Source organism: Lipophrys pholis, assembly GCF_963383615.2.
Source record: "Lipophrys pholis genome assembly, chromosome: 9".
Taxonomy (NCBI): Eukaryota; Metazoa; Chordata; class Actinopteri; order Blenniiformes; family Blenniidae; genus Lipophrys; species Lipophrys pholis.
In genome coordinates this window covers 3334753-3347499 of record NC_137639.1, presented here as the reverse complement: position 1 = coordinate 3347499, position 12747 = coordinate 3334753, and positions in this window count along the sequence as shown.

The window sequence follows — 12747 nt, the reverse complement described above, 5'->3', positions numbered from 1 at the left end:
GAACAGAACCGGTGACAAAGGACAAAGGACAGCCCTGCTGGAGGCCAACGTGCATTGGGAACAGGTCTGACTTACTGTCGGCAATGTGACCCAAACTCCTGCTCCGGGCGTACAGGGACAGCCCGGACAGCAAAGGGTCCTGGACTCCATACTCCTGGAGCACCCCCCACAGGACGTCCCGAGGGACACGGTCGAACGCCTTCTCCAGATCCGCAAAACACATGTGGACTGGTTGGGCGAACTCCCATGAGCCCTCGAGCACCCGGTGGAGAGTATAGAGCTGGTCCAGTGTTCCGCTTAATACAATTGTTATGGGGGTGAGATTCCATTCATGGGCAGCTGGGACAGAAAAGCTGGTTTGACCAAAGAGACTTTTTCTTAGAGGGACGATCCAGTCGCCTCTTGCTGCTCCCCTTGTTCTACTGAGTTCTGATGTTCTAGTGTTAATGAACTTTTTGAGTGGGGGTGATGACAAACCATGTATTATTTTAAAGATGAGGCAAAGATGAGAGTATTTGGCTCTGTGGTTTGCGATCTAGAGTTTTTATGGTGCGTTTGTACAGGGACTGGATGGGTTTGAGAGTTGTGGCATTAGCATGTGACCAGACAGTTAAATAGTAGGTTAGATGCATTTCAGACCGGTCTGTCTCAATCCACCCCTCTATAACTTTGTTATGGCTACAAAAACCATGTTACCATGCAGAAATTAAGTATAAAAAGCCCTTGCATTACAGATAGAATCAATACCTTTATGAATGAAAAAAATCCAAGTTCAAGTCTCACCTTCTGCTGCAGCGGCATAAAATAGCGGCTGCTTTTCCCAAAACTTCTGGGGGTCGAGGACGTTGACAAACGTCAGCTTTTCATGGTCTTGGAAATAATATAATAGCAAATAATATAATCCTGAATCCTGCCCTTGAGTTTGTTGTGAGCGTAGATAAATTGCACCTGACCTCTGCTGGAGTGCTGCGGTGTGTTCAATGACCTCCTGGAAAAGTCCGTCTTGAAAATTGTTTTGACGAAAAATCTGCAACCAAATGTCTTTATCTTCTCCTTTAGTCATTGTGGGTTGATAAAACCGCTATTAAATCAACACAACTATATTTTTATTCATGCAGCTGCTACAGATGTAGTCAGCCAGCGCTGGAGAGTGAACTCTCTGACCATCCAATCAGAGGGCTTGAATATGCTGATGTCAGCCTAGGCCTTCAAGAAGGCCCTGAGTCGCCAATATCAAAATCTGATCGGTTAAAGCAGCAGCGTGACCGACACGTATTTTACGCTGCAGACGCCTGCAGAATTGAATCTGAGGCAGATTTCTTTACCCGGCAACAGGTGATGGCTGAAATATGATTGGTTAAAAGCTTCAATATGAAACTAGAGTCTGGAAGCAGCAGCCAGGGCAGAAGCTATGAGAGGAAGCAGACAGACAATTTGGGATTATTTAAGCAGTATTCATGGACAAAATATAATCAACATCAGTCTCTGATTCTGATATTTTTCTTAGGCCTTCAGAGAAGGACTTGCAGGCCCTGATGGCCGCCACTGGTTAGATGTGAAAAGATCATTGAATGCATGTACATTTCAGCTGCTTGTATTGACATTTGGTGCCGGATGTGTCTGAAGTTGCTGAGGGTAAACTTGATACCATTACTGATCATTTTGGCATGTGGTTTGAAAGACAGTTTTGAGTCCAGAATAACACCAAGATATTTATACTGAGTTACAGTCTGCAGCCGTTCACCTGACACAAGAGGGCTTCAGCCATGCAGTGATGTGAACCACTGCCTGAGTCAGCTTTTCAGCCACTTGGGATGCACTGCTGCCATGAACATATAACACTGTGTCATCTGCAGACATTTGCATAGAGACATCTGGGCAAGTGGATGGGAGGTCAATAATGTAAAGAGAAAATAGTAAAGGCCCCAGGATTGACCCTTGAGGCACACCAGTTGAGACAGGTAGGGCAGAAGATTGGCAGCTTTGCACTGTGATATGCTGAGAGCGATCAGTTAAATATGATTAGATCCATTTTATAGTGTTTATGGAAAAATTAAAGTTGTGTAATGTAGCCAGCAGGATGTTGTGATTTACTGTATCAAGTTTTTCGTAGGTCAAGGAAGCTGCAAGCATTCTTTTTACTCGGGTCGATGGCTGGAAGTGCTTTTTTTTAATCCTGACTACCAACATGAAACGCGTGAGAGAAGTCTTCTGGTAGCAAGTTGTGTTTTTATTGCAAATTAGGAACATGGCATTACAACAAGGGCAAATGGTTCCATCCTTTGTAGGTGAGATTAGATTTTTGTAAGTAGAGGAGAAAAATATGAAGATTGTAGAGAAGATAAGGTTCTTGAAAAATCTATTCTCAAATATTTAAACCTGGTTCTGCTTGGTTTTTGAATATTTATCTTAAAGCCAGAAAAAGAATCAAATATATCAAAAACAGATAAAATCAGAGGGATCACACTGGCAGGATTTGTGACGTATAATAATATATCGTCCGCCGACGGCGATAATTTCAGTTCGATTCCATCCCGTGATATGCCAGGGAACATACAGTATAGTTGCAATACATGTATTTTTGTACGTTATGGCTGTAGATCACTGCGTATTGAGGCAAGAGGTTCTGTCTTGAGATCGGTTGGTAAACTTTCTGTAGCGGAGGGAGCACACACCTGACCAAGCAGGTGCACCACCCTGTGTCGAGGGCGTAGCAAACGTGACAAACTGTGTCTGCTGAGTTGCAGAAGTCCTGCTGCGTGGTTCTGGCACTTTATCCTTCTCATCTTTCGGCATCTTAATTAATTAGTCTCAAATCGACCCTCGGCTGATTGGAAATTTGTTTGTAGCACTGATACATTAGAAAAACTGGGAAAAACATATGAACTGTGCAAATATCAGTCTTCTTCTAAAACCGGATAAAGATCCCACACTACCATCTAGCTATCGGCCGATATCACTAATCAATGTAGATCTTAAAATAATTAGTAAAACATTAGCAAGCAGACTGGAAAAAATCACACCCCACATCATACACCCTGATCAAACTGGGTTCATTAAAGGACGACACTCCACTAACAATACACGTAGATTAATTAATCTTATAGACCACTGCACTAACAATACACGTAGATTAATTAATCTTATAGACCACTGCCACCACAATAAACAAAAGTCCATTATTGCCTCCTTAGATGCAGAAAAAGCCTTTGATAGGGTACATTGGAAATTTCTACCCCCTACACTACGAAAATTTGGATTTAGAGAAAATTACCTCTCCTGGATAAAGATCCTGTCCACCTCACCCAGTGCCTGTGTTAAAACCAATGAGCAAATGTCCTCAAGGTTCAATCTTGAGAGAGGCACCAGACAGGGGTGTCCACTCTCACCATCTCTCTTTGCAATTTCTATCGACCCACCAGCAGCAGCCATCAGACAGAACAATAACATAAAAGGAATACGAACAGTAAATGTAACACATAAAATATGTCTCTATGCAGATGATGTGCTACTTTTCCTGCAAAACGCACAGACTTCTCTTCCAGAATCAATAGGGTTAATAAACAGGTTCTCATCAATCTCAGAATATTCTATAAATTGGAATAAATAAGTCGTCTTGCCTAATAACTATTTTTCAGCACACACCTAACACCCTACAAAAACCAGGGAACATCAAATACCTCAGCATTAACATCTCAGCCAAACTGTCAGACTTGGTACACTTAAACTACACCCCCCTTATTAAAGCAATAGAGGAGGACCTCACCCGATGGAGGACACTCCCAATTTCACTTATGGGGAGAGTAGCAACAATCAAAATGATGGTCCTGCCTAAAATTAACGACATCTTCTCAATGATCCCAGCAAAACCACCAAAAACCTGGTTTAACACTCTTGATTCTCATGTCTCAAAATTCTTATGGAAAAATAAACCATCACGTATAAGTTTAAAAACACTACAGAACACCAAGGACCAAGGTGGCTCAGAACTCCCAAACTTTTACAATTATTATCTGGCCAATAAACTACTTTATGTTGTAAAATGGATCAATCAGAAACCCCTAGATGAAGGCTGGCTAGACGTTGAAAAAACATTGTGTGAAGATCTCCAAGTCAGAGATCTTCCCTTCTTCAGTCCTGTCATCAAAAAGCACAGCTGCTTTAAAAGCATCAATATAAACACATCGCTGACAGCTTGGTGGGAATTTCTTAAAATGAATGGATCTCCACTCATCCCCTGCAAACTCACCCCATCTGGAACAATCCTGACATCCTGCAAAGAAAGAAACCAAGAAACTTCCCAAGATGGCAAAATAAAGGAATAAGAAACTGAGAACAACTTTTCTCCAATAACTCTTTTATTCCATTTAATGAGCTAATAGAAGCATATGGCATCAGTCAAAGCAACTATCTGGAATATCTTCAGCTTAAGTCAATAATACAAACTAAGTTCAAACTAGAACAGATTAACCTGAACTTACCTCAGACAGTGACAAACCTGAAGATCTCAGCTCCTAAACCTCTTTCTAAAATTGTCTCAATCCTGTCAGGTTCAAATATCTCAATATCCCTTCCCACCTCCAAATGGGAAGAAGATCTCAACATCAACAGAGACCCAACGTTTTGGTCAGAAATCTGTACAAATACATTGAAAATGAGCAAAAACTCCAATATACAGCTCATACAATACAAGGTTCTTCACAGAGTTCATTACACAGGACAAAGGATGTTCAAGATGGGGCTCACTCCCACTAACATGTGTTCAAACTACACAGGTGATCTCCCCGATACCTATTTACACACACTATGGTTGTGTACACCAGTCCAAACGTTCTGGCAAAAGATCTGTGAAGATTTATCGTTATGCCTGGGCCCCCCTATCCCAGTCTCACCTTCACTTTGCTTGTCAGGTGATCTCACAGAAAATAAAAGAGAAAAAAATCAGTCCTGATGCTCCTGGTTTCCCTAAGCGTCGCAAAAAAGGCTCATGAACTTGAAATCCAAAAGTAATCTGAATATAAAGTTATTTAAAAACTTACTTCTAGACCACATCACATGGCGTCGTGGCTTGGGGTGGTTGGCAGCAGTTAGAGGTGCTAGCGTCTATGCTGGGGAGGCTGCGGCCTGGTCTGGGGAGTGCTGGGGAATATGTGTGTGGGGGGGTCCAGCTGGGCCAGGGTCCTACCGACGGGGGGACCTCCCTCCCTCACAACCCTCTCTACCTTACCTTACTTCACTCTACAATAGTGAACAGTGAGGCAGTTCCAAGGGTGGGGGGTCCCGGCTACTTAACTGCGGTCCTCCTCCGACTTTGCACCACCCACAATTTTAACCACACGTAGTCACGTAGGGTCTTGAGGGGGCAAGCTGCTACCCCTCAATTTTAAACCACATCTTAGACACACACGTTGTATCCACCTCTTGAAAACACAAAGACACACCCCTACATGCATCCAACACTCCACAGGGTGGGGGAGGCGGGAGATGGGGCTCCCCCCAGACCTCCCGCTGTGGTCTCAGCCCGGTCCGAGGTGAATACAACTGGAATTCGGGGGCCGTGCTCTCTCAGGCATGGCGCTCGCGGGGCGGCTGGGGTGTGGTGCTCCCTCCCCATTCGCGGTTGGATTTTTGGAGAATGGATCTCGCAGTGGCCTGGTGGGGGCCCGGCTGGCTTCACCCTCCCCCCAAGTGTGTGTGTGTGTGTGTGTGCTGGGTGTGTCTATCAAGATCAGGCGGGGAGCTTCATGGGGCGGGAGTGTGGGTGGTAGAATATGAGGCTCCTGGGGGTGGACAGTTGACTGTCCTCCGACCGGGCCCTGCCGAGACTTCGCTCTTCCTGGTCTGGGGGGGGGGCTCCCGGCTCGCTCGGCCCGGGGGCCCTGCTCCGGCCGGTCTCGGCTTGGTGGCTTGGGTCGGGGCCTGGGGCCCTGTGCCCTTTATCCTTCTCTTGTGGGCTCCTCTTGCCGGGGTGGGGGATTCCTCTCTGCATTCTCCATCTGGTGCTCTCTGGGCGGGGGCGTGGCTCTCTGGGGTGGTTCGCTGGGGCCTCCCCAGGTCTGGGGGGCTGCCGGCTGCTGGGGTGGCGATGTCCGGGCCCAATGGCCTCTGGCCCCAGGGTGTCGCTACAGGCCCCCCACAACAGTTCCGACCACACCCAGTGGACAAACCACGCACGCACGCACGCACGCACTCTCTCACGCACGCACTCTCTCACTCACTCACTCACTCACTCACTCACTCACTCACTCTCACACACACACGCACGCACGCACGCACGCACGCACGCACGCACGCACGCACACACACACACACACACACACACACACACATTTCCACTCCTCATCAATGAGATGTGTTCCTGATGTCTCTCGTTTTCTACCATCATTCGTTCAACTATGAAAATCATGTTTTTCTTTTGTTGCTTCTTTGTTAATTCATGTTCCTGCTTCATGTTACTGTCTAGATAGAGCTGCTCAGGCTGGTTTAATCTAGAAAATCATGTTCCTGTCTAGATAGAGCTGCTCAGGCTGGTTTAATCTAATAACAGTTGGAAAGTATTTAGATCAGTGTGATAACTGTAAATAATATATGTAGCACTAACAAGGGTATTGTATGTTGTCCCGGTCGTGTACTGCAGCCATGCCAACTTCTAATAAAGCAGCAACAGGAGGAGACTCCAGGTCTCTTCCTGTTGAAGAGCAAAAACTGTTCTGACTCCAGAAGGCTCTCAATCACATCATATTGTTGGCCCAAGCTGCCGAACAGGACAAGGGCGAAAAAAAAGAAAAAAAAGAAATTTAATTGACTAAAGGATTTTGTAGTTCCCAGTGTGTTTTTTTCTCAGTGAGAAATGGGTCCAAATGGCTCTTTGAGTGTTGGTTGCCAACCACGGGTATAAAGGATGGGTGGATTGATAAAGTCTTTCCTTTCTTTCTTTCTCGCTGTGGTACATACTTTACTTTTCCTGATTGGACTCATTACTGACATACGGTTCAAATCTATGTTGTTTGAGTTACAAGAAAACACGAGGGAGAGCCTTGTGGTGCTTTGTTTGTATTTTGACACAACTTCATCTTATTGGCTCCCTGTATTCTGACTTAACATGAAGAATTCAACTTCTGCCTTAAAACAATAACTGAACCTTATTATTCATCTTTGAACATGTAGACATGCCATTTACATTTTCATCATACACAAAAAAGTGTTGGCTTCATTCTAATGTTATTAGTTTGTTCGTATAAAGATCTTTATGTCACCAATTTAACTTTTTATTTACAACTTTATGACCATAACTTTATCATATAGTCATAAAATCCTGTTTGAAAATGCATTTGTACACTAAACCAAATCTCATATTAAAATACTTCAGAGTCTTAAATGTGAATTCAATACATAAGGCAAAAATAAAAATGTATGTTTCTGTATGGAACATTCATGTATGTGACCTGGCTGTAATCCAGCCAGAAGAACCAACGTCGCTTGAAAGGACCAAAGTAGTTTCTATTTTCAAGAAAAGGAATATATGCACAAAACTTTAGGTAGGGGTATAGTGGTTTTTCTTTTTTTCTCAAATTTAACCTGACAGTACTCAGAACTATAATATTTTTTCAATCATTACTGACAGCTTTTTACAAAGAAAACATTGGAATAATTATAGACACTCAAAGGTAAAATGTATCTACAGTGGGTTATTTTAATGAATACCGTAAAAAGAATAACCATGACCACAAACTGCACTTGTACATAACAATCTCTAGACAGATCAGGAACAAAGACACCAGAACGTTTCCATTTTGACTTCCTGTGTGAGGATGAGTGTGGCTGGGCAATGATTGTATGGTTTCCATGACACTGCAATATAAAAAAGTACAATATATCACAACAATTAGGGGCTTCTAAAGTGTTTTTGTTGATGCTTATCGGTTGAAACTTTTCTTAGATTATTATCGTGAAGAATTCTATCTCCACTCTTCTATAGCATCTATCAGCTTGCGGTGTGACGTGCAGTTTGTGTGTCACCCTCAGAAAAAAAGCCTCATCATTTTCCTTTCTCTAATAACCCTTATAGAAAGTGTAACTAGGTACTTGGTAAAGTAACTCTCCATGTCCTCCGTCAGTGTGCCCTGTGTTGATAACAGCTCAGAAACGATCCCCCTGGTATCTGTGAACCAGACTGAGAGTTCATTCTTTCTTCATCTTCAGCGTAACTGACACCAGGTAGTAGAGAGTCGAATGGTGTTTATCTCCTCTGAAGGCCACGACTCACCAAGCAGTCATTAACAGCACAATTAAGGACTGTGAACATTTGCTGCTAGAAATAATTGAACATCAGGAGCAGAGCCAGAGTGATCACAGAACTGCACTGCTCTAAGGGATGCTTACGGAGGAGTGTTAGGGCCACTCAAGAACAAAAATATCAGAGGTTAAAAAAAATAAAAAATCATCCTGCACTTGGAGAAAAAAGTTGAAATACAATGTCGAGATTCTTTTCATTTCATCGTGCACGTCGTGCATCGCCCAAATACAACGTGGAAACGTCACCTCTGGTCCATCCCTCATCATGTGCCTCTGGATGCCCAAATAATCACATGGAATCACAGAAATCGAACTATAGAGCGTTGCTCACTGCACCTGAACATCGGATCTTACAAAGGATTTGCTTGTTTGATAATAATACATCCTACAGCCTCCGAGCCCCCGGGATCGGTGCCCACGTCACTCATACTCCTCAAAAGCAAAGAGACGCTCCACCGTCTCTACAAAGTACCTAGTACTGAAAACTACACTGTGTCTGTGAGCTACAACCTGTTGTGAAGTATAACCAGTTCACCAGACAGCCTGCAATGCATTTTGGAGAAGCAGTTCCATCCATTGGCTAGTTACATTTTCTTTCAAATTGCATGATGGAAAAACATCTCAACGTTGTATTTTGAGTTTTTTCTCAAAGTGAAAGGCTTTTTTTCTTTTGTAACAAATGTTTTTTGGAGTGGCCTTAATACTGTTCTGTAGAAGCTCCAGTTTCTTTGAAACTGTTGCTCCATTTATTGCTGCGTCTCCTCAGCTGTGCAGGCAAGACCTCACTCCCACACAGTCTAAATGGAAAGAAATTCCCAACAGTTCAAAAATAAGATTGGTTCATTTCAGGGTCATTTTGCCAACAACATTGCAGCATGTGCTTGTTTGCATGCTCCTAATGGCATCACTAAACTCCTGAACATCGTGACATGACAACCATAATATCCCAGACGTGTTGTAATGGATTTGTCTGGTATTGGTGTAATGGTATACAGTATATATTCCTCAATAACTGGATCTGGTTGCTTGGCCGGAGATTGCTCCCGTTCTTCCTCTCAAATGTGCGACTGTCTCTTCGGTGTGAGTAAAAACAGAAACTATCCAGGCAGCAGCAGCATCCAGTGAACAAAGACAGTTGCTGAGGAGAATGATGAGACTGGTTCAAGGTGCCAGACCTCTTCAACCAAGGTCTGGAGGAGACAGCGCTCATCGTAGTGAAGCTGACCAATCAGAGAGGCTGCTGCAGCAGACCACCACAGGACAGGAAACGGGTGTGTAAACACAACATTCCCAAGTGAAAACCACTTGTTCCTTGTGTTTTGGCTGATGGTTTGAAGGACACCTGCTTTCAGAATCACTGAAAACTGAACTTTTTGAAAACGGCTTCCTGAGTGCCACTTTTTGGAAACACTCCATCTTCATCTTTTTGAAAACAGCGAAAAGACAACTTTTCTGAAACGCTGAATCCTGCACTTGAACTCTACAGTCATATTAAATCGTTCTTCACATGTGAGAAGACCGACAGTAACAATGAAGGAATTCACGCTTTTAAATGATACAGCGCATATCTATTAAAGTGTACATTTATTATACCGTCTACATCACATGTGGTGACATTTCTCTCATACAGCAGATACTATATAGTGGAAGAAAGACAGTTTAATGACGATTGAATGTTTTTGTCATGGTTGTATTACAAAAACCTTACTAGCGGGTGAACAGTCCACCGCTTGATGAATTCTGCTTCACAGTGATGGGAAGAGCCGACAATGAAGGATCCAAAAGCAACGTCACTATGAACACTTGGCCGCCACAAACCAGTTCTCCCTGTGGTAACCTTTCACACCTCCTGCTTAAAACTCAAAAAGTCAGAAGGATTGTGAGGCCCCACTTTCACGGTCTGTATTCAAACTAAAAATCAAGACAAAGTAAGCTTTTTCCCTTCTGCTCTACGGGAGGTTTCTGTCCGACGCCTGTGGTACTGGTCGACAGGTGTGCCGCTCCGGTCAAACTCCCGACCGATCGTTTTCAAAGCGTTTGCATACGAACGCCAAACATTTCTAAAATAAAACTAGTTTAAAATCGTTTGTTGACGGGGCCTGAGAGTCATTCACAAGGGCTCACCCAAATTAGGCCAAAGAACACTGGCAAAATGTTCCTGGGTTCCATAACTCAGGATTTTCGTTATATGTGGCAGAATTTGGTGTAAACATTAGTGGACAAAGCATCGGTTTGTCCCATTTTGTATCGACTGTCCTGGCTGGTGATGGTGTGGGGAGGTTTTAGTTTTTGGGCAGACTCATAAAGTTCCCTCCCTGACGCTGACACACAACCCCGGCAAAAGTGATGGCAACACCAGTCTCATTATTTATTCTTGCTTTCTTTCAGTGTTTCTTAAAGCTTGATTGTTTTTCTATTTGAACTTTAGTTTGGTGGCATGTCTGTGATCTGCTGATCACTGACAGTAAACAACTCCATGAAACTCCTGAAAGTCAACAACTCCATGACTGGTGATTTTTGCCAGGGGCTGTAACTTGCTCTGCCGTCTGTGAATTGAAAGTGACCACGTCCCTCCCATGATGATTTAATTGTATTCTTCAACTTAAAGCACCAGAAAACTCTGTTTAGGTTTCTTGAACCTAAATGGTTCAAGAAACCTACATGAGAACCAACACATCTTAATCCAATGAAATATTTTTGGGATGCAGCAGAACAGTATATTTCCTGAAATCACTGAATCTGTTACACAAAGAGTTAAAGCACTTCTGAAGGCAAACCTGAAATATCACCCCATACAACCATAATCATCTGACAGCATTCAGGTTTTTCTGTATTAGTCCTTAAGATGAAACGTCACTATGGAGGATGATGAAAGTTAGTAGTTCAAGACATATTTCATACATTAATGCTTCAGAGGGTTCTCTGGCTGGATCTGGTCCTAATGGTTGAGGTAGTGGGCTTGGTATGGGGAAGCCCCTTCAAAGAGCCCTTGGACGTGCTACAACACCTACTGGCAGGTTGACTCTCCTTGGTAACGTCTTCTCTGGTACCCTTGAACAATTTCTTTGTAGCACTTGTAGAAGTATGAACAGAGTGACTGTTGGTTGGTGAAGTATACTTGGTACGTCTGTTTTTAGCACCATGCTTGGCAGAACGACTTGAAAGGTGTGTGTGGACATGCGTGGGGCTCAGAGACGTTTTACCGATGCTTACACCATCACTAGCAGTTCCAGCAGTAGTTCGAGAGGGAGCTGTCTGGGTAACTGACTTTGGAATTGTAATCTGTTGTATTATTTGGAGCTTTCGTTTACCCACGTGTTTGCAACTGACCACCTTCCCGTTCGTGAGGTCATAGTTTGCGATGACATCTTCAGATTTTACCAAAGCGGTTGGATCCGCGCAATTCAACTGTTCAACATCAATCCTGTCAAGGGGGTCTTCCCTTATACAACTCGTCCCTAGTTTCACCTCTCTAACATGACCACATTGATTTTTTAAGAATTCTGTATTGCAGCCACCTTGGGGTTTTTGCATATGGCACACACAGTCCTCTCCAGTTATCTCCTTTTGTGGGATTTCACCAATATCTCTATTCAATAAGCGGCCATCACCTTTATACTGTAATGTCCTACACTTCTTTGAAGAACGTTTCTCCGAAGCATTTTTATTCAAAGGAGCAGGGCTGGTGTCTGGGGGAAGGCCTCTCCTCCTCCTGGACAATCTCAGGGACCCGCCCATTTCACTCTGCTGTTCGGTCAGGGAGCCATTAGTCTGTGGGAGTTGAGCTGCTCTCCTGCGTGGACTTCTTCCCGAGTTCAGAGGAGTGCTAAATGTGTTTTGTTTGCTGTAAATGTCAAAGACAGTCTTTTGGTGCTCAGGAAGCTGGTGATTGTGATGTACAGACAGGCGCTTGCTGCTGGTTTCCTGGGATTTGCTTTGTGGGCGGGGTCTTGCTTTACAGGTGTTGCTGGGCCTCGTGCACAACCTGGGGGGTTGTTTGCTGCTAACCCACGTTCTTGGCTTTAATGGGGTGACTGACCTTACGCAGGGGCTTCTTTGTTCAGACATTTTAGTCACCATGGCAACCTGGAACAGAAAAATATGTTTAGCAGATATTAACTGAAATAATTATGTTTGGAGAGTGATAAATACAGAAAGGACACCAGACGACTAAAGGGTTAAAACTAGTATAATGAAATACTTTGCATGGTGGGCACGTTTTTGTGTTATAAAATTGCTTAATCTGTGCATTGTTAAACAAGTGTTAATACTACCTTGGATATCTTCGCATTAAAACATGTAATTTAATGGAGCTTCATCTGAAAGAGAACCTTTGCTGTTGTTGATCAGCATGTGTTTACGTAGGCTACCATTGGAAACAGCTGCAGAACTGCATCCTACCATTTCCTGCCTGTGTATACATGTGTATGGATGTGTATGGATGTGTATGGA